The sequence below is a fragment of the Tamandua tetradactyla genome, chromosome 12 (assembly GCF_023851605.1).
Source record: "Tamandua tetradactyla isolate mTamTet1 chromosome 12, mTamTet1.pri, whole genome shotgun sequence".
NCBI classification, from domain to species: Eukaryota; Metazoa; Chordata; class Mammalia; order Pilosa; family Myrmecophagidae; genus Tamandua; species Tamandua tetradactyla.
Window position 1 is genome coordinate 46841914 of NC_135338.1, and position 27268 is coordinate 46869181.

General features: G+C 36.8%; 2 long non-coding RNA genes across 3 annotated transcripts in view; one reads left to right on the top strand and one right to left on the bottom strand.

Annotated features, from left to right (window-relative positions):
• The window catches only part of LOC143651497 (uncharacterized), a 153388-nt gene extending 126410 nt beyond the window's left edge, over positions 1 to 26978 (top strand). For both annotated transcript variants that reach the window (XR_013159984.1, XR_013159982.1), the window contains one exon: positions 25791 to 26978. This is a non-coding gene — a long non-coding RNA (uncharacterized LOC143651497). The remainder of the gene's footprint in view (positions 1 to 25790) is intronic.
• On the bottom strand, positions 1518 to 3146 carry LOC143651496 (uncharacterized). The gene is made up of 3 exons (XR_013159981.1): positions 3006 to 3146; positions 2580 to 2657; positions 1518 to 1957 (listed from the first exon to the last, which is right to left on the bottom strand). It is a non-coding gene; the product is annotated as an uncharacterized LOC143651496 (long non-coding RNA).
• Positions 26979 to 27268: the final 290 nt, after the last annotated feature.

Sequence of the window (27268 nt, forward strand, 5' to 3'; positions counted from 1 at the left end):
TTGCACGTAGTGCGCAGGAAGGGTGAAGGGGCATGTCCCGGTGAAGGCTTCAGCCGGGAGGTCAATGCCGGAGGCATGGTTAGTGATAACTTGTTTTTCTGCCTCTGAATGAAAATGGGCTCGCCAGTCAATATATTGACTGGGGGTAAGAATGGCTCGTGCTAACGAGATCCAGTCAACAGGGGTACATAATTGTTGGGACAGCTCTTCTAGGAGATGGGTGGCATAAGGGCTGTTAAGGCCATCCGCTTTGACCGCCTTGCGAAGGCGTTTAACTTCGTCGGCATTAAAGGGGTACCAAAGGAGAGAGCGTTGCAGAGTGGGTTGGATATTCATAGGGAAGCACGAGATTGGCTGCTGAAGAGCGGACAACGCAGTTGCAAAGGGGTTGGTATGAGCAAGGGGTTTGGGGTGATTGTCCCAGGCAAAATCGCGGGAGGGATGCCAGGGGTTAGCGGCCTCTGCGGCTCGCTGAAATGGCGGCCAAGGGGGCGTGTTTGTGGGTGGTGGGCCATTACAAGATGGCGGGCGGGGCAGTGGGATCATAAGATGGCGGACAGGGCAGAGCAGAGGCACAAAAATGGCTGCCAGGGGCTTTCCCCAGTGAGGGCGGGGGAAGGGCACTTCCTGTTTTCTTTGTCTCCATTCGAACAAGAAGGAGGAAGTTCGCCATTTTCACTAGCCTCGATATTGTTTAGCTTGGGGGGGGGTCAAGTTCGAGCGCATTGTTAAGCTGTTCAAATAAGGCTTCAGTGTCCGACTCAGGGTCATCAGGAGAATCCTCTGCCTCAGGTGGATATTGCACAGACATGGCCTCTCGCGGGGCACAGCGAGTTGGAGGCAGCGAGCCTTGAAGGCAGGAACGAACAGTGATGAGCGTAGGTAAGAGACGGGGGGGGGGGGGGGGGGGGGGAAGCGCTTATTTTAATAGGGCGGTAAAAGGGAAAGACCGGGGAACTTAAGAATAGGTTACGGTGAAACGAGAGAAAATTGAGGCTTCTTAATGCACGCTATAATGAAGAGGAACGCTAAGGCGAGGAAAACTCTTTGTAAAAGGTTCCAGTCGCTTGGGGCAACTTTTGCTAGCCCTATGGCAAACAGCAGGGCAAGAGGGCAAATTAACAAGAGCCAGTACGCTGAGTATTTCATGGGAAAGAGTAATGGAATAATTTTATATGGGGTCCCTTGCCGTTAGGGACGGGGGCCCTTACCTGTCAAGCGACGGGGAACGGGACTGACGAGGAGACCAGTAGTGCCGGTCCCTGTTCGGGCGCCAACTGTGGGACCAGCTCGGGGCGCTTTTGCCGGAGCTCCCGCTTGGGATCTACCTCGTAGGGAACGGGGGAATCGAAACAGTCGCGATCTGCCTTCGGTTCCGGGGGGCTCGAAGGTGTGGACAGCGCGCAAGACAAAGGAAGACTCAGGGGAACTGGCGGAGCTGGCAAGGCGTGGGCACCAGAACGTTTATTAGAGGAAGTACAGAGGTTTATATAGTGGTGAGGCGGAAATAGGGGGGGGGCAGGGGAGGCGCGCTGCGTGATTGGTGAGGAGGCTAAGGGTGGCAGCGAGGGATTGGGTGTGCTGAGAGCAGAAAGGTCCAATGGAATGGCTTGAATATGTTGCTAGGCAGAGAGCTAGAGGAACGGGCCGAAATTACATCCGGCACTTCCTCTGTTTATCCTGGACTCCAGTCACATAGGAAGGGACATGGGAATGTCTCCTGGTCTGTCTGTTTCATCCTTGGCTTGCTTTCTGTTTTCTGTGTGTCCGTCCTTACCTTCTATCTCTTTTGGCTTCTCTGGATATTCTCTCATCCATCTTCTCTGTGTTCTTCTCTGAATTTCATCTTTTGGTGTCCCTGTGACATTTTTCTGAGTTTCATCCTCTTTTAGAGGACTCTAGTAAGAGGATTAAGACTAACCATGAATGAGGTGGGTCACAGCTCAACTGAAATAGCCTAAAAAAAAAAAAAAGGCCCACTGACAATAGGTTTATACCCACAGGAATGGAGGAAAAGTAGGTGATCTTTTCTGGGGGTAGATAGAGCTTCAAACCATTACAATTATAATGAAGGGGGGAAAAAAGCTTTAGAAGTTCAAAGAAGCATGGCCAACCAGCAATTAGCATCCAATACCTGATACTTGGGTGAGTATTTTTGAGATATTACATTGGCTTAATAATAGTCTTTCTTCTGTATGAGACAAAGTCTTCTGCATCTTTAAAAAACTTTTACACATGAAAATTCACACACACAAAAATAAGTTCTCACATTCAGAGAAATAGATCATTCAAGATTTGCATCAGAGTGTAAAATTGATCTTCCCAAGGAGCACACTGAGTTTTTTTTTTTAATCTCCTTTCTTCCCAAAGCTAAAGGCTTAAACTTACAGATATTTTCATGATTTTAGAAGAAATCTCATACTGGCCCTCTGATTTAACTTTCTTAGTTTTATCTTCTATGAAGTTAAGTACCATTTTCCTTTCCTTTCTTACCGTAACAAGACTGTCATGAGGATGAAATAAGCCAATGGATAGTAGGAAAGTGTTTCAGAAAGTGACTCACAAATATTTGAACTTACTGATGGTTGTGTTTCCAATCTTTTTCTGAACATGTGTTCCAAGATTTCTGTACTCTTCACTTACTCTCCTCTTCATTCCTATGTGATGTAAAGGCAAATATACCAATTCACACAAAGGTAAGAAAACTGTCTATTGTTAATAGTAATAGAGTATCCATATGATACTAATCATGAAGGGATGAGCTTATAAGAAGGCACTGCTATCTTGTCTGCTGGATGTGGAGGGAGAAGTACATGCTGTAGTGGGGAGGGGAGACCCTGATCAATGCCCTAAACATTGGCAACACTAAATATTCTGATGTGAGTAGAGAGAGAAAAGTTTATCACCTTTAAATCCCCATGTTTCATTTTAGTGAGCTTTATCCAGAAGTAAGATAGTGTGTCCCCTCTAAGTCTATACACACTTAGTTCACCCTCAAAACTTACCATGGCTACCCTAAGAAGAAAATGAATAATCCAAGAGAAAGGAGAATTGAGTTGTCCCATCAGTAGTTCTTTTAGCAAGAATAAGTGAGGGCCCTTTGAAGAAAAGGCTAGGGCTTCTCAACCCCCCACAGAGCTACCACAGTCCTAGGAAGAAGGGGAGAAACAAAAATCTTTTCTTCCCACTCTGCATTGTTACAAAGCTGCCTTCTGATAGGAAGACACACTGTAATTTTGTTTTAATATCTTGGGTAGAATGGTGTCATTTAGTTCAGCTTTTAATGTGGCCTTAAATTGCTATTTTGTTACCCTTGTTGACATTCTGGAAGCATGAAATTAGCAAATCACATTAAAGAAGCAAACAAAAAAAAAGCAAGAAACCTCAGCCTAGTTAAACAATGCCAGCATAAGCCAAGTATTTGAATAATGTCCTTACCTTAAAACACTGAACATATATTTATTTGAAGGTTTTTTTTTCCATAACCAATGAATTATTTTATGAATAATTGCATATTCCATTACATTGCAAATGCATGCACCCGTGGTGACCTTGAAAAAAATGCTTTGCCTTTGTGTGGCATAAGAGAAAGAAGATAGTTTTGTAATACTTCAGTGTCCTTCTCAGAAATAAGATTCCTCTTGACTCGGTTGGATGAAAGCATCCTGTTTTTAAAACACTTGTCAATACCTTCACTGCTCCACACAGTATGAACACTTTCTGTTCTATTACAACAGTGATAATTTTAGACAAAGTAATTTCACAGTTAGAAATGAAAACTATTTCAATCAGTGTATCTTTACGTGTTATAATTCAAAATGTAGCCAACTATGTATTTAATCAAACAAAAAGTCTTAGTAGTAATGTGAAAAAATGATTATGTTTACATTCTTTAGTCTTATTAAATAAAGGAGTGATCACAAATATTCATTTTAATGGAGTGTAATAAATGGCAGACTTTGTATGGTATCCTTTTTTTTTTTTTTTTTTTTGCTTTCTGACATCTATTTTCTCTCCTTAACAATATCTGAATTTCATCATGAGAAATTAGCTAGGATAATATGCTGAGCCTATAATTGATTTTGAATCTTGAGCAAAGGGTTTGAAAATTCTTAAATTTCTGTTATAGAAAGTGACAGGGTTCTAGCATCACATAAAGACCAGCCAGCCTGGACTTGAATCCTAACTCTATCACTTACTAGAGGTCTCAGGGATGTCAGACACCTGTTAAGTGGCTTTTGCCCAGAACTCACCTACCCCAATTTCCCTCTTTAAGGAAGTCAGAAACACCTGCTAAGAGTTAGCCTTCTGCTCCCTTCACTTTCTTTTCTATTGAGTGCCATTCCACAATCTGGGGAAGATGTTAAGTCTAATGAAAAAGCCCAGCCAGACTTTAAGTCTGGAAATCAGGAACAAGCAATCCAGAGATGTTTATCAGAACAGAAATTCACAGTGGTGGGGCCCAACATCACAAGGTAGATAAAAATAACACTCAAACTCTATAGATTCATCTCTCCTCTCTGATGTGAAGTGCTGCCTTTGGAGCTTCCATCTAGTGTCACAATTTGGAGCAGTTTTTGGCCACCCTGGGAGACTGGACATGATGGGACTTCTTCCCCTATTCTTTTGGACTCTGTGTTGTCTAAGTGACAAATAATAAAGGGATTATTTGCTGAAAATTTTTGTTGTGCCCTGAACCTATGTTTCTATGGTGGAATGCTGTAGCAACTCATTCCATAGGGTTATGACAGATTACTTAATTATCTGCCTTAGTTTCTTCATTTATAAGTGGGAAGAATAATGGTACCAAATGCATAGAATTGTAATGATGGTTAAATGAGATACAGTTGTAAAGCACTTCAGAGTCGACGAAGGTTGACTCTTGGTGTTATTTGTGGACAATCCATTCTGTGAGTGATATATCCTGACCATTCCTCTTCTCCATGTTACCATTTGTAGAGTTCCAACTCCCTAAACTCCCAACCTGCATCGTTGCCTCCTCATTTCCAAGTCAGGTTCTCCTCTTCTTGTTGCTTCTGTGAGTCCCTGGTATACTTGCAATAAGTTATTTACTGTTTAAATCACTTAAAGCTATTTTCTGGTATCCCATGGTAACCGTGGAATCTTTTCTGATATACTCATGTGCTGAGACCTTGTAGTTTCTATACAATGCCAGGTTTGAAGACAGCATATTTAAGTTTTAAAAAGAAAGATGAAAACAGGAAGATTACAAGATTAAAATTTAAACCCTACCAGTAAGACATATGCAAATGCTATATATTAAAATTTGAAAGGCAAGCCTTTGGTTGAATTCTCTGCAAAATGACTTAACAAGTCATCGACAATAGCCAGTAAGATAATACATGTTTTCTTTGACAAGTAAATTTGGATCTATGAGATATGTATCTAATAATAAGGTACTTTTCTTCAAAAAAGTACTACAAGTAAGGTCATAATGAAAGCATTCTTTCATTTTTTTTGGTCCTGTACTTAAAGCCAAAAATGAAGACTTTCTGGAAAGTCCAAAGGCTAAAGAGCAGGCAGAAGAAGATTGGAACTGAGGTTCCACCTAGCCAGCTACTTGGTGATACATTGAGTTGAAATAAATAGCATCACAGGTTTTGATTCTCATGGACACTTTAAATACCAGGAGTTAAAGTATGCGGGTATTTTTTCAGTTTGTTTTAATTTAGAATAGTTCTAAAGTAGCTTTTCACTTCATAATTCAACATACATTTTATTAGTTTTAAAGCAAATGCAACAATTTGATTGATTTCTAATAGAAATTCATAAAAGTTGAAGAGAATAATGTCCTAATGCTCATTCTACTATTCAAAGACATTCCTATGTCTTTTGGAAAGGGACAAGGTGTCTGTCTTAGCTGTCCCCTTAAAATGGAGATAATAGTAAAGTCTGACTCTTCTTTACAGAGTTACTCTGAATTATACAAAAGCAGAAATGACTGAGCCTTCTAGTCTAAAATGTCACTAAAGCAATTTTAAGATTCAAGATATTTCTGGAATAAGATTTTTCTTTGTGCTAATGAAATAACAATGAATAAAGGAATAACTAATGTTATCATCATGCCAACATATAAGTCAGGAACTATTTTTATTATTATATTCTACAAGTGGAATCGTGGCCTAGAATGGTTAAGTAACTTGTCTAATGTTGCACAGCTATTAAGAGGTGGAGTCTAGATTTGCACGTAGGAATTCTGGCTGCAAACTCTACTCATAACCACTATACATCTCACTCCCAAAAGCACCCATGTAGGTAGCATAGCTTCCAACAAGGAATGCTAATTCAAGAGATGTAGTAAAGTTTTGACCTAGTGCACATCTTTCCTAGACAAGTTTTTAATATTCCTTCCAGACTGTGATTTATGATGTTTTCCACTCGATAAAGGAGATGCTGAAAATGCTAAGATGGGTGATTGCTGTGAGCAAATCATGTCAGCAAAGCTTTTTGATGGTTTTTACCTCTTAACTTCAGGTACTAACCATGCTAATTGTCCTGCTGTCTCTTGGAAAATAAAAAAAGTCAAGATGGTTGGATATTGGCAGTTGAGTATTTGAATTGTCAAGTTGAAAGTGAAAAAAAATTGTTTTTTTCAGGAAGTCTGTTTAAGCTATTGACATTTCAAACAAAACAAAACAAAACAAAAAAACATTGCTGTCCAAAGTGTCTAATAGGTGCAATAATATGAGCTTAAAGGGAATTAATTGGTATGCAGTAGGGATGCAAAAAGCAATTGTTTTAGATTTCCTTGCTTACTTAATTAAGCAAATACCATGCAATGGATTGACCTGAACAATAGGAATTCATTATCTCATGGTTTTGAAGTAGGACAAGTCCAAATTAAGCTTCATCAAGATGATATTTTCTTCCTGAAGACTTATGTTCTTGGGCCGGCTGCTGACGATTCTCGGTCGTTGGTTCTGCTGTCACATGGCAATGCACATGGTAGCCTCTCCTGAACTTTCCTTTCTGTCCCAGATTCCAGTGATCTTTGGCTTCTTGCTCCCCATGGCTTTGTCTCTACCTGTCTGAATTTCATTCTGCTTATAAAGAATTCTATTAATAGGGTCAAGGCCCATCCTGATTGAGATGAGTCACATGTTAATCGAAGTAACCTATCAAAACGTTCTGCAGACAATGGTTTACACCCACAGGAATGGATTAAGTTAAAGAACAGGGTTTTTTTCTAGGGTACATACAGCTCCAAACAAAGCAACAAAAATGAGAAAGATCAGGCTAATGTACTACTTCTAATGACAGAATATAGACTCTGGCCTTTGAGAAAAATAATGGATTGCATAAAATGCAACCATAGCTGTAGTTAGGTTAAAACACAAAACATTATTAAGGTATTTGCCCAATTCTTACCTACCAATACTTTGAAAAAATAGATGTATATCAAAATTCCATTTTATGAAAGTTGTTTTATGCTTCCTCACAAAGAAAAGCCAAAGAAAGACAACTTATGCTGAGTACCCCCCCATCTTACAAATGAACCCCATTATTTACTAATAAGTTTGTGTCTGCAAACATATTTAGAACACCAGATCCCTTCACTCAAATATTCAGGGGAGCAAGTATTTGCAATGCAAGTTTCCAGTTCCTGCCTATACCCCTTCATGCTTCACCAACACTTAGGGCATTCAGGTCACATTGGCATTGATTTATTCATATTTCAATAAAAATTGACAGAATTCTATCCTATCTTAGGCACTGTACTGAAAGATATGAATTATCAAAAAGCACAAAAGAACGCTGGTGGATGTTACCATCAGAATAGAAGAGATGGTCATTTGAAAAAAGTTAAAATTTAATTAACAATTTTGAAAATAGTACTAATGCAAGCATTTTGCTCTAACTAAAGTGTAATTGGAAGAGACAAAGTCCAGGGAATGCTTTTATGATAAAAGAACAGCTTTTAATTCTTGAGGTTACCTAGCACAGAGATACTCCAACCTACCAAGTAATTAAGCAACTCAACTTATTTGAAAGAACAGAAACATTAAACTCAAACAGACAGGAGTTAAATCTAACTATATAGATTTTCATAAGTTAATTCACCTCCTTGTTCTGAATTTCCTTTGTCAGTAAAATGGTATCAATACCACTTTGAAGTACTGTTTGGAGAAGCTCAAAAGTAGCTATGGCTTTGCACAAAGTAGACTCAAAAAATTACAGAAGTATGGCTGCTATTATTTTATTACCATCAGTGATGACAATAAAAGTGCATTTGTTGAGTCTCTGGCTGTTTACCTCTTTAAGAATGTAAAAATGAAAAATTTTTAAACTAATATATTGACTTCTACTAGTAAGATCTATTCACTGTCAAATTATATCAGGGGAAACACAAATATGGAAGCTGTCATTAATATCGTCTGTTCATTGTCAGATATGAAAAAAATGTCAGGAAGACTAACAGTTTCATTGGGAAGTGAGAAGACAAAATAAGTAACTGATTCCAATGATTTATTAGTCTCTGTGTTAATTGTCTATGAAACTGTAGACATGAAAGATAATGCGCTTGTCATCGCATAAGTCCCCATGTGATTTTGCGCACAATTTCATTGAAATAAAACATTTCAATCATCTTATACCTTGATCTATGCACAATAGCATCCAATGCAGCTGTTCTATTCTTGAAATTTTCCATCAGAGAAAAAATTCTGGCAAATTTTCTGTCTAAGCATTCAAAAATGAAAATGAATTTAAAAAAAAAGACTTCAGTATTTTTAAGGTGAAATCTATAAGTTGCTCCAGTCAAATTTTTACCTTTAGGCTTTAGAAAGTAATTGGATGGATTAAAAAACAGACTTTCAAAAGTTTTGAATTAGAAACTACCAACTATCTGAGTCCACATCCCAAAAGTACAGAAGACCTGATTGAAAGTGTTCTAGGAACTCGTGTTGGCCAAGCAGATAGCAAATCTTCTTGTCCAACCTTGTAAAATTTGGAGCCTGGGAGCCGACTGAGTTCTTAGAATTTTCACTTCTGCCAGGAAGTCTATAGGGTATTGGCCAAAGCGTGATCCATGATAACCTGTTTCAAGATAACTCACAGAGCTTCTTAACAATTCCTGAACTTCCCAGAGTTAGGGAATCAGATTGCCTGGTGATAATTTCCAGTTATCTGCTTTCTAAGCAAGTTTCTCAGGTCATTCACATGCATGCCGAAGTTTGGGTGGTACTCAGGAGGGCGGTCTGGAGCTGTATTACAAATCCATCCTGTACAGTAAAGTATGCCAGGGATCATGCAGACCCAGCAATCACAGACAGCAGGAATGCATGGATGTTTAGATCTGTTTTAAAACAGGAGAGACTGGGCAGATTTTTCTGAGCTTGAAAGCTAGTATCTTCCATAGAAATTTAAACTTAAATAGTCATAGGCACACACTGAGTGGTTAAAGGTCCAGGGTTTGAAATGACACCTTAATCTCTGTAAATCCACTCTCTTAAATGTCCTTCCCTGGCCTGCACATTAAGTTCCACCCAAGCAGGACACTGATGGAGTAAATTATTTCAGCTATTTTTCTCTGCTAATATGTATTTCTAAAAATGTCTAGTTTAGAAAAATATATGCCCATAATTAAATTCTATGTCTGACATATTTACTAACCAGAATTATTCTTTATTGTAGAGCAAAGACTAGGTAAAGCATTTTCTCTAGAGACACGTGGACATTTTTCTGTTTTTCATATTTTTCTGGGCCAATCCTTTTTCAAATGGTATCACTCATCTTCTCCATCTTGTATCCTTATTTGTCAAACAGGAATCCAAATTTTTGTTTCAGAAACTGTGATCAGCATTTTATATCTGTGACACATGGAAATACTTAACTTACAATCAAATCTCTGTTTTTGGATCCAAAATTATTAACTATAGAGATCAAATCTGAATTATTCAGTCATTCCAATGATCAAATAAAATATGTATTTAGATAGACTAGGGATTGAAGTTTACCATTTTCATCTGAAATTTTGTTAGCGTATGTATACAGCTAATTATTTTTTTGTGGATTTATGGGCAATGATATGTGAAAGCAGAGTCTTAGTATTTGATTGTTTTACTATCTCTAACATGATCTGGGTGTTACTTTTGTAGTAGAAAAGTGTAGGACTGAACATAGGCATCAAGAATTAATGAAAAGTTATACCTTAAACCCATGCTTATCATACTTTACTAACATTAAAAATGTGAGTACTGCCTCTATGTTTTTCTTTCTCACATTTTTTGTTAGTACATTTTTTTCTCCCACACTGCTCATGAGTGTTCTGTTATGCTCTGATCTTTTTCAAGTGTTTGTGTGTAACAACATCCTTGCCACTTAGTGTGAAGTGCTGTCAGTTCTACAAGGTGCACTATGCCTGTTCCCAGTTTCTACAACATCCTGCAGAAATCAATACAAAGCTGCCAGTTGTGTTAATAAATCTGCAATTAAAATGTAATGAATTTTGAATGAGAAATGATTTCTTTTAAGTGTGACTGAAGATCATGCATTAATAGTGAAATAAGAGAAGGACAGAGAAACTTGACTTAAAGTTTAAAGTTTCTTAACTTCGCCCTATAGTTGCCATGATCTTGCAATTTACTTTAGCAATTCTGTCTATGCTTGTCATACCCAGGTACGTCTAGACAAGAAATACCTTGTAGATTAAATGCAACATGAAATTGGTGAAAATATTAAAGGACAAAACATAAATTTAGTTAATAAAAATGTCTTGGGATGGCTTATAAATTTAATGGTGTCTCCATCCTAGACAAGTCCTAATTGGGGTGTTCCTATAGTAATTTTTCTAGAAATAAAATTTCTACCTCAGGCATTAAATAAGGCATCAAATATTATTGATTATTTTTCTCATCCTAGCTAATATGGTTTACCATTTACATCCTCCCATAAAGAAGACAAGAGAGCATGTTCCCTTGCGTATGTGTCTTTCTCTGGGTCCAAGAGCAACTGTCGTTCACCTTAGCCTCCCCATGATGAGTTAAATGCACCTCGTTCTGAGGGACATGGGGCACATTCCCTGATCCTCCACTTCACCCCTCACATGATATAAGTCAATAAAGTAATCGAGTTCTGGGAGATGAGAACATCTACCTGCCATCTCCTCTATTTCAACGGTGCTTCCTTTTGTTTTGTGAAGCCTAGAATATTCCTTCATTCTCCTTATTAGGCATCTTACCTGCTAGTCCACCCAACTCCCAAGGAACCATGCCATTCATCTTCTTAGAGGATATTTTATTTAATTCTCTCTATTAAAACATTCAATAACTTCTTATCACCCAATAGATAAACTATTGTTTGTCAACCATTCCAGCAACTTCTCCTGCCATTCCCATTAATTAAATCACTAAATAGAGTGGAATACAGCTGCTCACAACTGTTCCTCTCACTGGCATCTTCCAAAGTTTCATCACTTTTTCAGAACTAACTCATAACTGTCCTTTAAGTTTCTTCTCAAAGCAATAACCTCTGGCACCTTTCATGATGCCTCCAATATGCTATGCTGAGCCCAGCTAGAAGTAGTTTTCCTTTTCAGTGAAGCTCTGTAGAATTGTAGTTGTCAGTTATTTAATGTCAGTAACATTTTTTTATTGTTAGGCATACTTTATTTTTCTTCATAAATTATAAATTTCTGGAAAGAAGGATTATGCCAGATTTTCTTCCCTTTTTTCTTTTCTTTTTTTTTTTGTGTGTGTGTGTGTGTTCACAGAGTCCTAGGCACAATATCTTGGATATAGGAAGTCTTAAGTAAACTTGAACAACTTTTTGGTGAAGTATTGATAAGCAATAAAGCAAATATAAGAAATATCTGTGTTTATTGGCTATAAATAACTCTCCCTATAATCATTCAGTGTACTTATTGTTGACCCTAATGCATAATGATTTATTTTTGTGAGCAATCCTGTTATATTAAAGTACATGTCAATATTGAATGAAATTAAGTTACCTTAATGTACCAAAGATTTTTTTTTTATTCCCATCACTCTCAAACCTCAAACTCTTAGTTTCCTAAGGAATTTTCAAACTTATATTAAATTTCCCGAGTTAACCACTTGAAATTCATCACATTTCATGAATGACAATATATAATTCTAAAGCAATAACATTCGATATTGTTCAAGACACAATTATATCTATTTATGAAGACTATAGAAAGACTTTCTTATTCCCAGAGTAGAAATCTGCCCACATAAGTCAGAGGATTGACTTCTATCATTCAAAATGTTTCCTAATGTATAAATGATGAAAGTTCCATTCAAGGAGGGAAAAAAAGAATATTATGAGAGGATATTCAAGTTCCCAGCCCTTCAGAAGAAAATGTCTGTGACAGAATATGTCTGTGACACAATGTGTCTGTGAAAGAATGTTGGAAATATGAAATAGATGATTTATACTGTCAATTGTGCAATCATATTGAATCATTTTTAGAATATAATAATCTGTAGTTAAGGACAAACCTACAGATGCTGACCTCTTTATTACCTGAATCATTGTGCTGTACACAGTTTGGAGGGAAAATGAGCTCATCGATCAGATGATAATGTTTACCAGCACATAGTTTTCTTCTGAGCTGATGACTTTAAGGAGCAATAGTACATGAATAGCTTTGTAAGAATCACTTGGATAAGGGTTTTGCCTTTACTATATGACTCACAGGAAGTCTTTTACACTAAACAACTAGTCCAATCTAACCAATCACAAATAGAGAAGGCCTTGAAAAATTCAAGGTCTCCAAAGCTATTTGAAGTAAAAAACTCTTGTTGAAGAATTCACTGGCTTCTATCTGTGGTGCATGTTCCACTGGGATGTGTAATACCTTCCTATAAAAGAAGGATCACTTTGAATTAAAGTAGGTGCATGTCTTTGATTTGGAGTATTGCCATTTCGTCATATCTGAAAAAAGAAAGTGATTCTCATGAAAAGAAAACTCTTGGAAATATGTCCAAGCATTGGATGTCCTCTATTCAGAAAAGATTTCTATTGGAATATAACTACCTGGTAAGAATCTATTCCAGTCTTCCTAACTCTACTCCTGCCTTCCAATGTCTCTTTACATAAACAGGCTTAGACTAGTATTTGTATTATGTCACTTTTAATGTAACTTCTTCACTTCCTCACCCATGATGAAGAACAATTAATGGTATCCTATTATTTTAAAAGTTCCGTGTCTTGGCATTTTATTTCTCCTATAAACTGGCTAACCTTAAACTCAAACACACTGCTTCAATAACCTGAGCCTTTTCCCACAGTATTTCTCCTAAAAAATTTACATCTATTTTCACCTACCACCCTTCTTCCAAATATGCACTTGGCTTTTCTTGATCCCTGCTGTGTCTGCCTTCTTCTTATTGGCAGGGCATGCCTGCCCAAGTACACTGTAAGCCAAGATTTACACCTCTGGGAACCCCAGCACTAAGATGAGGAGTTCCCTCAATAAATATTCAAGACCATGATATTTAAGTTCAATTCCTCTGCCAGGAAATTCAATATAAAATAGCCATCTGGTACATCAATTAATTTCAAGCCCTAATGTAGAGTAAGGCTGATTGTGTTAGTCCCCAATCCCTAGAGCTCTGTTGAAGATGAGAGAATATGTATATCAATTGTTAGCATAGGGCCTAGTCCCTGATAAGAAGTCAATATATCTTATAACCAACAATATAATTTGCCATCATTACGGTCTTTCTGTCTTTGAAATAGATGGAAAAAAATTTTTTTAAAACAACACCCCACTTTCCAGACCATACCGTTTAGTCAATGTATTTTAAGGGTATCTGAAAAATGTTTGCTTTCCTGATAAAAGGAACAAACAAGGCTTACTCTCCTCTTTTCTCTTTTTTCCCCACCTTGAACACAGAAGAGACAGAACTGGGGAGGCTATTTTGTGAACACATTTAGAGACGCCAAGGGAAGTAAAGACTGGCATCAAGACTGCATTCTTTTAAACTGTTTTTAGGGTATTTCCCCTCAAATGGAAAAAAAATACCTACTGATCCCAAGCATAGCCATTATATTAACTATTTTTCTTTTGTTGCTTGTGTCATGTGTCATAACTAATGAGCATTATACAGAACAAAGAAAAATAATTAATAGAGGAATCCATCATGAATCCATTAGAACCATGAGAAACTTCACTGAGTGTATACATTCATAGCAAATGAAAATCATTTTCATGGAATTTTGAATATCATAATGTGGACTCTCCAAATTTTTCAGTGTGTGAAAATAAATTATCAAGTTGGAAGACATGATTTTACAAGGATTTGGCCTGCAAATATCAATAACCGATGTTACTGAACATTAGCTTTGTGGGTAATTTGGTATTGTGCACAACCACATTTAATCCTTCCAAGTATATTATTTTGTTGGTACTACAAAAAGCTATACAAAGAAAAAAGCATACCTATAAAAGTTAAGTAAATTTTTCAAGATCAAATAGGCTGTGGTGAAAGTAGCAATCAAATTTGTGACTGTCCAATTCCAAATCTGTCATCTTAAATATTTTTATACGTATTCACACTTTAGATAATGTATTCTACTTTAGACAAATGAGAATTCATATAATCACTGAATACTTTGAAATCTGTTTTGACTTGTAGTGTTAGCTCTAAACTAACAGAATTCACAGTGTGTTCATTCATTCAACCAATATTTATCTGTTAATTATGTGGATATTAGGCCCTGGGAATATAACATTGGAAGAGATAGTCATAGTTCTTACCCTCAACAGGTAGAGAATTTACAAAGAAAAACAGAAGCTAACAATGACTGTTAACCTGGGTCTTAGATGAGAGAATGAACGTCATGTGTACCCATTTTGTGGCTTAGAGATGTTTCCTAGGAGCATCTAAGTTGAGATTTAAAGGGGGATTGAGAGTGAGGTGTCATAAGGAAGAAGGGAAGACCATTCCTGGTAAAGAAAGCATGCTGTGGTGTTTTTGTAGTAGGGACTTCCATTCCACCAAATGACAGTATAAATTTTCAAGGTAGTATCTTCCCATAGACTCGCTGAAGAACTAACAAAAACTGGCAGAGCTATCTTCTTCAAAACTCTGGAAAGCTGGTAAATGCATTAATCAAGAAAAGTAGCTTGAAAAATGGTAGGGCTTTGCTGACCCCTCCCCCACCGTTGCTTAGGCATGATGTGAAGCCAACTGGAGTGTCTGTTGTCATGCCCTGGTGCTGTTCCAGAGCAAGCAGAGGAACCCTATTTGCATACTGGGGTGTCTATACATCAATGTCAATCTATTAAGTGGAAATCTGAAATATTGTAGTAGGAAACTTGTCTCAGGCTCATTTCCCAGTATTTGTCTTGAAGACAAAGAAGCAGCTTAAGGTAGTTAAAGCAGTGAAAGAAACAATTAAGTGGAAACAATCTAAGGCAAAGGACTATCTGCATTAAGTCATTCAATGCAGCACCCAGGACTGAGTGAAAGTCTATTCCAAAGGGAATAGAGGGGACATTTGAATTCCCCTGTAAACTGGAAATTCTTAAAGCCATGAGAATGTAAACCTAAGACAAAGAAGTATTTTCCATTCAGGCTCAGATAAGACAGAGAAGACCCTGCATTTCTCATTTACTCTGGAATAATCTTGATAGGAGAGAGAAGCGCTGAAGAAGATCACCATCCAAAACAAAACTAATTTCCAAAGACCGTTAAATATCTTTTCTGCTTTGGTTTGTTTGTTTTTGTTAGCTCTTCACACTCAAAGAATCTGTCATCTCACTATCTGGATGCAAACATAAGGAACCGACAGCTCAGGAATAAAATCCCAGACAGAGTTGACACTGAAAACTATTAAGATCTATAGTGTGCAACTGTTTTGGATGTTGTGTGAAACTTCTTTGGGTGATGAAATACAAACACAGATAGCCAGCCAGCCAAGAATGCAGGAGAGAACAGCCTTGTCAGATCAGAGGCCCTGGTTGGGAAAAGAGGAGAAAGAGGGTGGTGAAGGGTCCCAAGTTTACCTAACCTAGGCTCCTACAAGGGACGATGAAGGAGATGGGGGATGAAGCAGACATGTGGGTCCTAAAATCCTGTCTTCATTGTGACCCAGAGGAGATAAACAAAAGATGAAGGTGCTCATCACCACTAGAAGTGCCTTATAAGCAATGTTAAAAGGAGTTCTTCAGACTGAAAAGAAAGGACTGAAGTAACATAAAGAAATGAAGACTCTGGTAAAGGTAAATATATAGTTATTATAAATGACAGTACTATTGTCTTTTTTGTAATGTAACTCCACTTTTTACATCCTACAATTTCTAAAATGCAAAGGCATAAAGAGTAATTTAAATATATGGTCTTAGATATACAATAGATAATGATATAATTTGCATCAAGCCCAACAAAAAGATGAGGGGATAAAGGATTGCAGGAAAAGTGTATTTGTATGCAATTGAAGTTAAAATAGTACCAAATCAAGCATAATTGTTATAAATGTGGATAATAATTTTAGTTCCATGGTAACAGAAATGAAATATATGAAAAGTTTGGACAGGAAAAGAGATTCAAGATGGTGCAATGTGAAAATTCAAGTAAATATACAAGTAGACATTATAGGAAGAATTGAGGATCAAAAGAGTTATAAGATTTATAAAGGCACAGAAGCAAAATTGCAGAAGAAAGCCTTGCTTTATCAATAGCTACTTCAAATGTAAATAGATTACACTCTCTTGTCAAAAGGCAGAGCTTGGCAGTATGGATAAAAAGCATGACCTATCTAAATGTTGTTTATAAGAGAATCACCTTGAATTCAAGGACACAAGTAGTTTGAAAGTGAAAAAATGGAAAAAACTACATATTATACTAGTAGTAACCAAAAGCTGATTGGGGTAGGTATGCAAATATCATGTAAATTATACTTTAAGTCACCCCTGTTACAAGGGACAAAGTTCACTATACACTATTAAGGGAGTCAATTCAACAAGAAACATACTGATTATAAAAATATATGCACCTACTGGCAGAGTCTCAAAATGTAAGAAGCAAATATTGATAGATTTGAAGGAAGAATTAGATGGTTCAGCATTAATAGTTGAATAATTCAATATACCACTTTCAGTACTGGATAAGACATCTAAACAGAAGATCAGTAAGGCAATAGAAGACTCGTATGATACTATAAACCAACTCAACCTAACACACTTAAATAGAACACTTTATCCAACTGTTTCAGAATGCACATTCTTCTCTAGTGCACATAGATCATTCTCCAGGATAGTCTGTATGGTAAAACACAAAACAAGTCTCATAAACTTCAAAAATATTGAAATCAAACAATATTTTTTTTACCACAATGCAATGAAGCTAGAAATCACTAACAGAGGGAGAACTGGAGCATATACAAGTATGTGGAAATTCAACAATGTGATTTTAAATGACCAGTGGGTCAAAGAAAAAAATTACAAGGGAAATCAGGAAATATAGAAATGAAAATGAAAACAGAACAAAGCAAAACTTATAGGATTCAGCAAGGGCAGCACTGAGAGAGAAATTTATAGCTCTAAATGCTTACATTAAAAAAGAAGGATGTTCTCAAATCAGAGATGTACCTTACAACTGGAGGATCAATTTTTAAAAAAGATCCAATGAACTAAAAGCAAGTATATGGAAGAAAGTAACACAAATTAGAGTATAAATAAATGAAATAGAATTGAGACATCAAGAGGAGATGCCATGTGCATTGCCATGTGACAGAAGAACCCAATTCCAAGAATCACCAGCAACCAGCCCCACTATGACATTTTCTTCCAGGAAAAAGCATCACCTTGATGATGCCTTCATTTGGACTTTTTCCTGGATTCAAGACCATGAGCCATTATAATTCTCATTGCTCAAGCTATCCTTTGCATGGTATTTTCTTGAGCAGCCTAGGAAATGAAAACGGCCAGGCATTGAGCTAGGACATACTAATAGATCTTATAATCTAGGAAGAGAAATTTTAAAAAAAGTATGATAAGGTTTATATTAAAGATGCCAGGTGATAGATACCCACCCTTACATGACCCTAGATGAAACAAACAAAGAAAAAATTGTGTTTCATTTCATAAGTTATATCATAGTAACTCCTACTCAGAACCCCAAATCTGAAGTTCTCAAATTGGCCTCTGTGTCCAGAAAATTTTGTTCCCTATCACTTCATTTCTTCCCACCTTCCCTGAGCTTAACTGATTAGCAACACTGATCTCCTAATTGAGATATTAATATACCCAAAATATTCCCACTTCAAGTCTTTGTATGCTTCTTCCTCAGCCTGGAACATTATTATTGGCCAAGATATTTGCACGGTTTTTCATTCAGGTCCCTGCTCAACTACCATCTCATCAAAGAAGCCATCCCTATCCACATTAGTTAAACTATCACCTGGCATCAGGTGCATTTATGCCTTTCCCTTGCTTACTTTTCTCTATAGCAGTTAAAACAACATAACAATATATTTTTTATTTGTTTATTGATTTTCTGTATGTTTTCCCAGCCAGCTCCATGAGGGAGGGATATTATCTATTTGCTTCACTGCTGCCTTCCCAGCTCATAGAACCATACTTGAAACAGCTGAAATAAAGCAATAAATATTTGCTGAGTCATTTAACATATGAATGATTACATTTTGTTCATGATGACTACTTTGAATGGAATAATTCTGAACAGGCAGCAATGGGAGTGATAAGCTATAGCACTCTATTAAAAGATTCTACAAAACCAAAGAATCTTCCCTCTTTGGAATAAACACTTTTAAAGAAAGTGTTGACTTTAATTCCTAGATCCCACTCAAATCAATGCTTATGATAGTATGAGCCATGATCTAAAGAAGAGAAAAAGTCCGGATACTTGGGACCAGCCCTGGATGACCACATTCCTCTGAAGGCCTCATATGGATTCAGCATTTAAGGATAAGAAACTTTAGCAACAATTCTGGAAACTACCAGGCTGAACAAGGAAGCCAAGACATCAAAGTGTCAAAAGAACCTGATAAAAAAATTTCTTCCACTGACCTAATCCCAAAAATAAAAGAATAAAAACTTGACTCAAGATGTATCAGTTTGCATCATACCTATATGAGGGAAACAACAAATGAAACAAGGTTCAGAAAGGGACAAGATGTAGGCTATGAAGAATCAATTGTTTGTTGACACTGTTATTGTTGTTGATTCACTTTTTCTCTGTCACTGGAACCTAGTTATTACATTTCACAGCTACTTAAGGAGCCAATAACATCACAAACTTTTCTCATATATAGGTCTCATTTACAGATATGGGAAAGGACAAATAGACACATGCCTAAAATTTTTTCACTGTATAAACATTTGCATTTGGTATCAGGAGATGTTAGAAAATAAATTAACAAACAGCAATTGCACAAGAGAAGGCTTTTGCATCTCAGTTTACTTGGTCTCCAGAATACTGGAGGGTTGTCAAAGGGCCTGAAGCTCCAGGGTCAGGAGATGGAGACCAGGACCCTGAACGTGCTGAGGGTCAGGGCCATCCTCAACTCTCTGGACCTCCACTTCCTCAAATTAAAAATGAGAGATGCCTTCCATCTCTAAAATGCACTTTAATTTCTTGAAATACACGATCAATTTGTGCTTTACAGAGGAATTGCTCCTCTTTGAAGAGCAGTCTGCATTTCAAAACTAGAAGGAGCTAGAGATGAAAAATCATCAGGAACAACTTTGCCCAAATCCTTTCTTTTGGAAATGAATAATCTCAGGAATAGAAAATTTAATATGCACCCCAATCATATAATCAGCTGGAGAACTAAAGCTTCCTAGGACCCTGAGTTTGAAAGCCAGAATCCCTTTCACTATGAGCTCTTTTCTTGAGAAATATACCTTCCTCCATTTATTTCATTCTTTCAAAACTATGTCTGAATATTGAAAACATTATCCCAAGACCTTCGAAATCTTTTTAAACAATTTATTTTACAAAGGGTCCAGAATTTTTCAACCCTGGGTTGTCAGATTATGACAACTGAAATAGAAAACCACTAAGAGTCACTTACAAAAAATGTCAAATCAAATCTAGTATAGACAAGGCTATCAGTTCCTATTTGCATATGAACCTATATATGAGAAATAATCTTTCAGGAGACTTTGTTTCATGCTGAAATTTTTCCTTCTGTGCTATTTTCAGTTTAAAAATCTATTCAACTAGTTTTTAGCTTGTCAACTTCTTTTAACAAAAGAAAAAAAAAAAAAAAATCAAAGCCCTTGGCTCTGAAGGTTTACTCCGTAGTTCAGATACAATGAAATGTTTAAGAGGTTATTTTGTCCAATAGTATAAGAAAAAAAAATGCAACATACTGTTCCTGTATTATACCTCTTAATACAATAAAAAGTTCTTAAACTTGCTACTATTAATTCATTATAGACTTCATCGCAGAGGAAATATTCTAGTATCTAGTAAGTTACCATCTGTCCACTTATAATATCAGTTGTTCATCCTTTTATGCCTGTGCTTTGGAATAAGTATTTGAAGGCACCCATGTAAGAGCTCACATATTATAATGAAAGGTGGCGAACAAACATGAAAACTATATGAGCACCAATGTACACATCTAATCACTTTCATAGTTTTTCAACGTACCTCTCAGAATCTCTGGTGGAGGCTGATAACATGAAAGAGAATCTGCAAAACACTGAGCAGAAAGTTAAATATAAAAGATATAGATACAGACACAGAGGCAAAACTTTGTAGAAAGATGAAAAGAGGAAGCTAGAAATAACAAATTTATTTATTCATTCATGCCCTTATCAAATATCTATTCACTAATTAATATATAAGAACGAAACAATAATGGAAGTTCAGAAATAAAAAGATGCAGCCCCTGCCCAGAGAAATAGTAATACTGTTAATATAACCTTGACTTTCAGTTGAAGGAAAAATCCATGTCTTTGAAAGGTAAGAATAGGATTCATAAAAGAGACAGCACACAGACAAGTGATTGATGAAGACATAGGTAGGGGCAAAAAGAGGGGAAAGGCTTGGGGCTTAAGGATCTTGAAAAACTAATAGTGATATTATGCAAGGAAAAAGGAACATGTTGACATATTCCATTTATTTGTCTGATAATGAATACCACAAACTAAGTCTTAAGTTGTAGGTGTCCATGTCATGGGCAGTGGAGAATCTATAGCAATGGTTGAGAATAGAGTGACATTATCAGATTTGATTTTTAAGAAGACAGTTCTGGAGATAGAACAGAGGACCAGCTAGAGAACAGACAGGCAACAGAAACCAGATAAAAAGGTTTTGGAGTAGTTCAGGAAAGAGGTATTGAAGTGTCAACAAAGATATTGGCTATGAGCATGGCATGGAGGTAAAGCCTTGGAAATCGAATAATCTATTTAAGTGGTATCCCATGTCCCATTTTTGTGCCATATTGTGCTAACGTGCAATAACTGACCATTTTGAAATAACTAACACTTCACTGAGCGGCATGGTTTACTTGAAGAAATGTGGAATTTGGAAGCAGAGGGCAAGTGTCTGACTCCTAATACTTCCCTTAACTATCTGAGTGACATTAGCTCAGCCACCCCTGTGCAATTTAGTGTTTCTTATTTTAATCTTTAAATTTTAAGTAGCATTTTCGGCATGATTTTTCTTCACTTGGCCATTGTGACTTTTAAATGAAATTCTAAAAGGAAAATGTCTTCTCTCTCATCTCTAAAAGGATGCTTCCCTGGCATCCTGGGACTAACTCTCTCATAGCAGTTATACTTATTTTTATTGTCTGTTTGCTTGCTTTTCTCTTCCATGAAACAATAATCCTCTTTAAGTTAGGGACAATACCTTGTTCATCAGAAACTAATACAGTGCTGGTATTTATTGGGACTAAATAAAGATATGTTGACGGTATAATGCACCCAGAATGGTGCCAGGTGCTATGAGTAATTCAGATGATGTAGAATAAAAAGATACTTGGCTTTAAGTGGCCCAGAGTCCAGCTGGATCTCGTGGCCTTTCTTTTAAAACAAGCTAAAAATGACTGTTATTTCATTTCTTCTTCCCTTTCTATCTCTCCCTTCTTTTCCTGTTCTTTCCTGAACTACTTTGCCCTCAAGTCATTTGGTGGGACTGAACAAGTCAGACTTGCTGGAAGGGAGGACTCCAGTGTGGGAGTATTAGAAACAGAACAGCCTGAGAAGGAATGTAGAATGTGTTCACATGGAGAGGTTACCCAGACAGAAGTCAGACCCTGTGTAAAATGAAGAGGGTATGGTAAATTGAATTATGTACCCCAATTTAGACACATTCTTAATCACTCTCCTGTGTATGTGAACCCATGGTAAACAGGAACTCTTGAAGATGTTATTTTTAGTTAAGGTGTTGCCCAATTGAATGAGGGTGAATATTAATGCATATTTTGGAGGCTTTATAGAGAGAAAGGAAAAGTCACAGAAGGAGAAAGGAGAAGACATCACATGTGACAGGAGGCAGAGAAGCAAGCCAAGTGTTTTAGTTTGCTAAATACTGTCAGAATATAATATTCCAGAAATGGAAAGGTTTTTAAAAAAAGGAATTTAATACAGTCCAGGTTTATGGTTCTAAGGTCATAAGAATGCCCAGACTAAGGCATCCAAAGAAAGAAACTTTAACTCAAGAAAGGGTGATCTCTGTCACATAGGAAAGCACGTGGCTGGCTTCTGATGGTTCTTATTCCTGGTTCCATTGCTTCCAACTTCTGATACCAGTGGTTTCCTCTCTAAGCATCTGCGGGTCTTCACTTAGCTCCTTCAGGATACAACTGTGGGTTCTGGCTTGCTTAGCATCTCATGAGAAGGTGCATGGCAACATCTGCTGGGCTCTACATCTCCAAACAACCCAGTCTAGGCATCTGCTCTCTCTGTCAGCACTCCACTGACTCTTTCTGTGTCTCTGTCAGTTCTGAAGCAACAGCTCTCCAAGTATCTGCATTTCCTCCAAAACGTTTCTCTTTTTAAAGGACTGCAGTAAACTAATCAAAATCCACTTTGAAAGGGCAGAGGCAGATCTCCATCTAATCAAAAGGTCCACAACCACAACTGGTTTTGTCACATCTCCATGGAAACAATCCAGTCAAAGTTCCTACCCTAAATAATAGGTCTTCCCCCACAAGATTGGATTAGGAAAGAAAACATGACATTTCTGGGGTACATAACAATTTCAAACCAGCACACCAAGAGCCCCAAGGATTTCAGCAAGCCAGTAATTGAATGCTATAGTCTCGGGAGAGAAAGCAAGCCTTTTCAATATCATAATTTGGGACTTTACGTAGCCTCAAAATTGTGATACAGTAAATGCTTGTTTTTTAAGCCAACTCATTGTGATACTCATGATAGCAGCTCAGCAAACGCCACAGAAGGCATCTAAGTGGAGTGGAGGGATGGGTGTATGTCCACTAAGGAGGGGTCAGAAGTGGAAGTGGAATTGTAAAAAGGGACACACAAGGGGGTGGGATGGCCTAATCAGATGAGGAGGATGTAGAGCTGGGAGGGAAGGTGTGTTGGGTGTCAGAGTTCAAAGTGGTGAAGAGGTCATCAGTGCTGACGGAGGTAGTGATGGCTAAGAGAGATTGGCCATGTGGAGGAAGATTGATCAAAGAGGTAAATTTGTTAAGAATAATTGGAACCAGATTTCTTCTGGAGATGGAATTTATAAAAACGGAAAGGGAGAGTCAATTTTATCTATTTATATGCTGTATGTATGTATAGCTGTGTCCACAAAAAAATTCTGATTTTGGCAACAACTCAATCATAATGAGCATGATTAGCACCCAGATCTTAGTTTCTAAGTACCACTAAATGGTAACGGGTCTCCTTGAAGAAATGGCTAATTCCAGGCTTGAAGCAGAAAATGTATAAAATGAACCCAAAACATCTTGAAATACCAACAAGTGGTAAGTCCTCAAATAGTGATGAGAATAATGATAATAAAAAAAAATAAAGACACAAAAGCCAGCTTAAAGAGGAGTCCCATTGCCAAGCATGGGACTTTGGTCTTTAAAATATATCTTGATAGTAATGGATTATAGCCATTGAATAAAATATTAAACCAAATATGAATAAAATATGGAGCCCATATTTATATACATAAATTTTGAAAAAACTAAAAAGATGAGAGATATTTACATAGTTTCACACAACATCCCATAGAATCTTTATTGATTGCAAAGGAAAATACAATTTTATAGTAGAGGAGGTTATAGACACTACCTTAATCAATACATCCACAGAGTATATCATTAGTAAAATGGTAAATTATGTGCCTCCTGATAGGTTGCAAGGAGAATGCAGCACCATTTCTGTGATATTCCTGCCAGTGCTGCATAAACTGAATCTAATCAGAAAAAAAATAAATAAATAAGAGACAAGATACAAAATAACTGACCTATAATTTCAAAAGTGTTAAGGTCATGAAAATCAAAAGGAATGAGTTAGGAACTGTTCTAGAATAAGAGACTAAGAAAATCTGATCATAAAATGCAATGTGTGATCCTGAATTGGACCCTTTTGCTCCTACTACATTATCAGCTCACTTAGTAAAGCTTGAGCAAGGTTTGGGAATTAGATGGTATTAATGTATCAGTGTTAATCTCCTGATTTAGACTGTTATGTCATAGCTGTGTTAGAGAAGTCCTGGTTTATAGGCAATATGCACTAAACTATTAGGAGTGATGGGTCACCAGTAAGTAACTTAGTCTGAAATGATCATGAAAACAGTCATTGTACCATACTCACAAATTTATATCAGTTTGAGTTTTTAATTTTTTTTATTGACAAAAGAAGTCATGAGTTAAATACTGGGTGCTATTCTAAAAAGCGCCGACTTATTCTCCAGCGGAACAACTTCATGCTGTCTCTGCATATCTGTCAATGCCAGGACTTCACATCCAGGCAATTTCTCTCTAAGATGGAAATTTAGCAGAACCATCTTCTCTTTATGCTAACAAAGCTATCAGTCCTTTCTGTAGCACCCCCGGATTTAGCAAATTTTCAGAAGAAAAGATATCTGATTGTTTTGAGTCAGCACAATCTAAATGACTAGTAGCACCAAGAATTATAATCCTCCCAGCATTGTCAACTTTTTAAAAGAAGAGCTTGATTGCTCCAAAGAAAGAATATCAAGTGAAATCAACCTTGAATGAAGATGCTTCTGGCAAAAATTAAAGTACAATGGTAATTCAAGAATGTCACCAAGGTCTGTTACACAGCCCCTCCTTCTTTAAACTCATGGTGTCTGTCAGAGATAACTGTGGCTGATGGGCGGAGGGGCAGTAGAAAACTAATAGATCTGGAAGAGAATATAGTAAAGAGTGATATCATGCACTTAAATGCAAAATCAGAGAACGTCTTTAAAAAAGAGGTTACTCCTCCACTCCTCCCACCTTTTGTCCTTCCTCCACTTCCAATATGTTCGTTTGTGTGTTGTTTATGGTGAAGGGCTAGGTCAGCATTTATTCATTGAACCACTACCACTCTCATTCCACAGCTTTGCCTTTGGTTTGTATGCACGTGTTTAGCTTGCAAACTATTTTCTATTTATCCTAACCTTGTAATTATGAATTCTTGAAATGAAAAAAGAAGGACACTTTAATGAATCTAAATGTGGCCCCAATTTCAGGAAAACCAATTTCCAATTCACATTCTTTGGTAGAATTACATTACGGATTTGAGGTACTAGTTTCCAATAAATTCAAGAATCGTTTTATTTTGTCAGTGTTGCATTTTACCTGAGTCCTGAGAACCTGGAAGAGAGTGATGGGTTATTTTGTTGTTGTTGTTCCAGGAAATGGCTTTGTGTGAAGAACTACCCTTCATCCATGGGATTTAGATGGATTCAGAGATGGCCCCTTGTTTCCCTATGACAAGACCAGGCACAGACCTTCCAAGTTGCATTGTTTTCTTACTAACAATTAGCTGAAATGTTTGCACCCACTGACCAATATGTACAAAATAACTGGTTTGAACAGACTCTAGGTAAGCTTCACTCCTTCCCTAAGCCATCTTCAGACTGAACCAGTGTGCATTAAGGACCACTTAATGCCCACTGATTCAGTCTCATTAAGGACCACTCCTAGGAAATTAAGTTCAAAGAAAAACATTTGCTGATGATACTGCTCCCCACTCCCCATTTCTCCACTTCCTCCTTCTCTCTTCCCACACTGTTCTTTCCAGCCTTATCTATCCCCCATATATAAGAAAATTCCTTTCTGCCTGACAGCTACAGATTCTATGGTCAAAATATTCTCCCTATTGCAATAATTCCCTCCCCCATTGCAATCCTTTTTCTTTATCTTTTAAAATAAAGTCTTTCCCTTTCTAAATTTGGTTTTTATTTGACAATTTACTATTTCTTATTTGTCCAGATTTCAAGTTTCTCTTTCCATTTTTTCTAACTCTTTGGAGTGTGGGCTTATTTAAGGAAAACATTTCCTTTAGCATCTGTTTAAAATATCAAAAAATTTCAAATAGTTTATCTATGTCAAAGCAGAAATTGCAAGGTATAAATGAGAGGATACACATTAAGCACTTACTAGAGTACCAGGCAAAGAGTACACTTGAAATGTCGGCTGGTTGATGATGTTAAACATTATTTAAATATTATTATATTAAAAAAATCTCTGCTTACCAAATTCTTTTTTTGCTCCCAATATCTAAGACAAAATCTAAATTCCTTTATGCAACTCATGCGGTCTTTTATGATCAGGATCCTCCAAATTTTGCCTCATTGCTGGAATGAATGCTTATGCTTCGTTTCATATCAGGCTCTCCTGCTCTTGCTTATTGTATTTCAGCTGCCTCAAAGACCCTATCTTCTCATCTCACAATTAATATGAAAAATAATTCTTGCTTATGAATATTTTGAAACTGTAATGGCATGTCAAGAAGAATTCTAAAATGACCATATTTACAGATCATTTTTAATGTTTTTGCTCAGTATTTATGTGTTGAGATCATTTTATCACAAATATGTCTCCAGTGAATAATTATTTTCTATGTCATTAAAATGTTTTATAAACATAGTTATCCATGGTTGTATGGTGGTTCATATTCTGCATAATATATTATTTATGTGACTAACTTTGTTTAGCATTTTATGCTTTATCTATTTTTGCTATCATGCATAAGATTATGATGAGCATAGCTGTGCATATGCATTTATCAACATTTTGCATAATTGCCCAGAGTTTTATGTTTACAGAATCAACAGCGACTATCCAGATTACCAGATCAAGGTACAGATAAACATTTTTAAAGTTCATA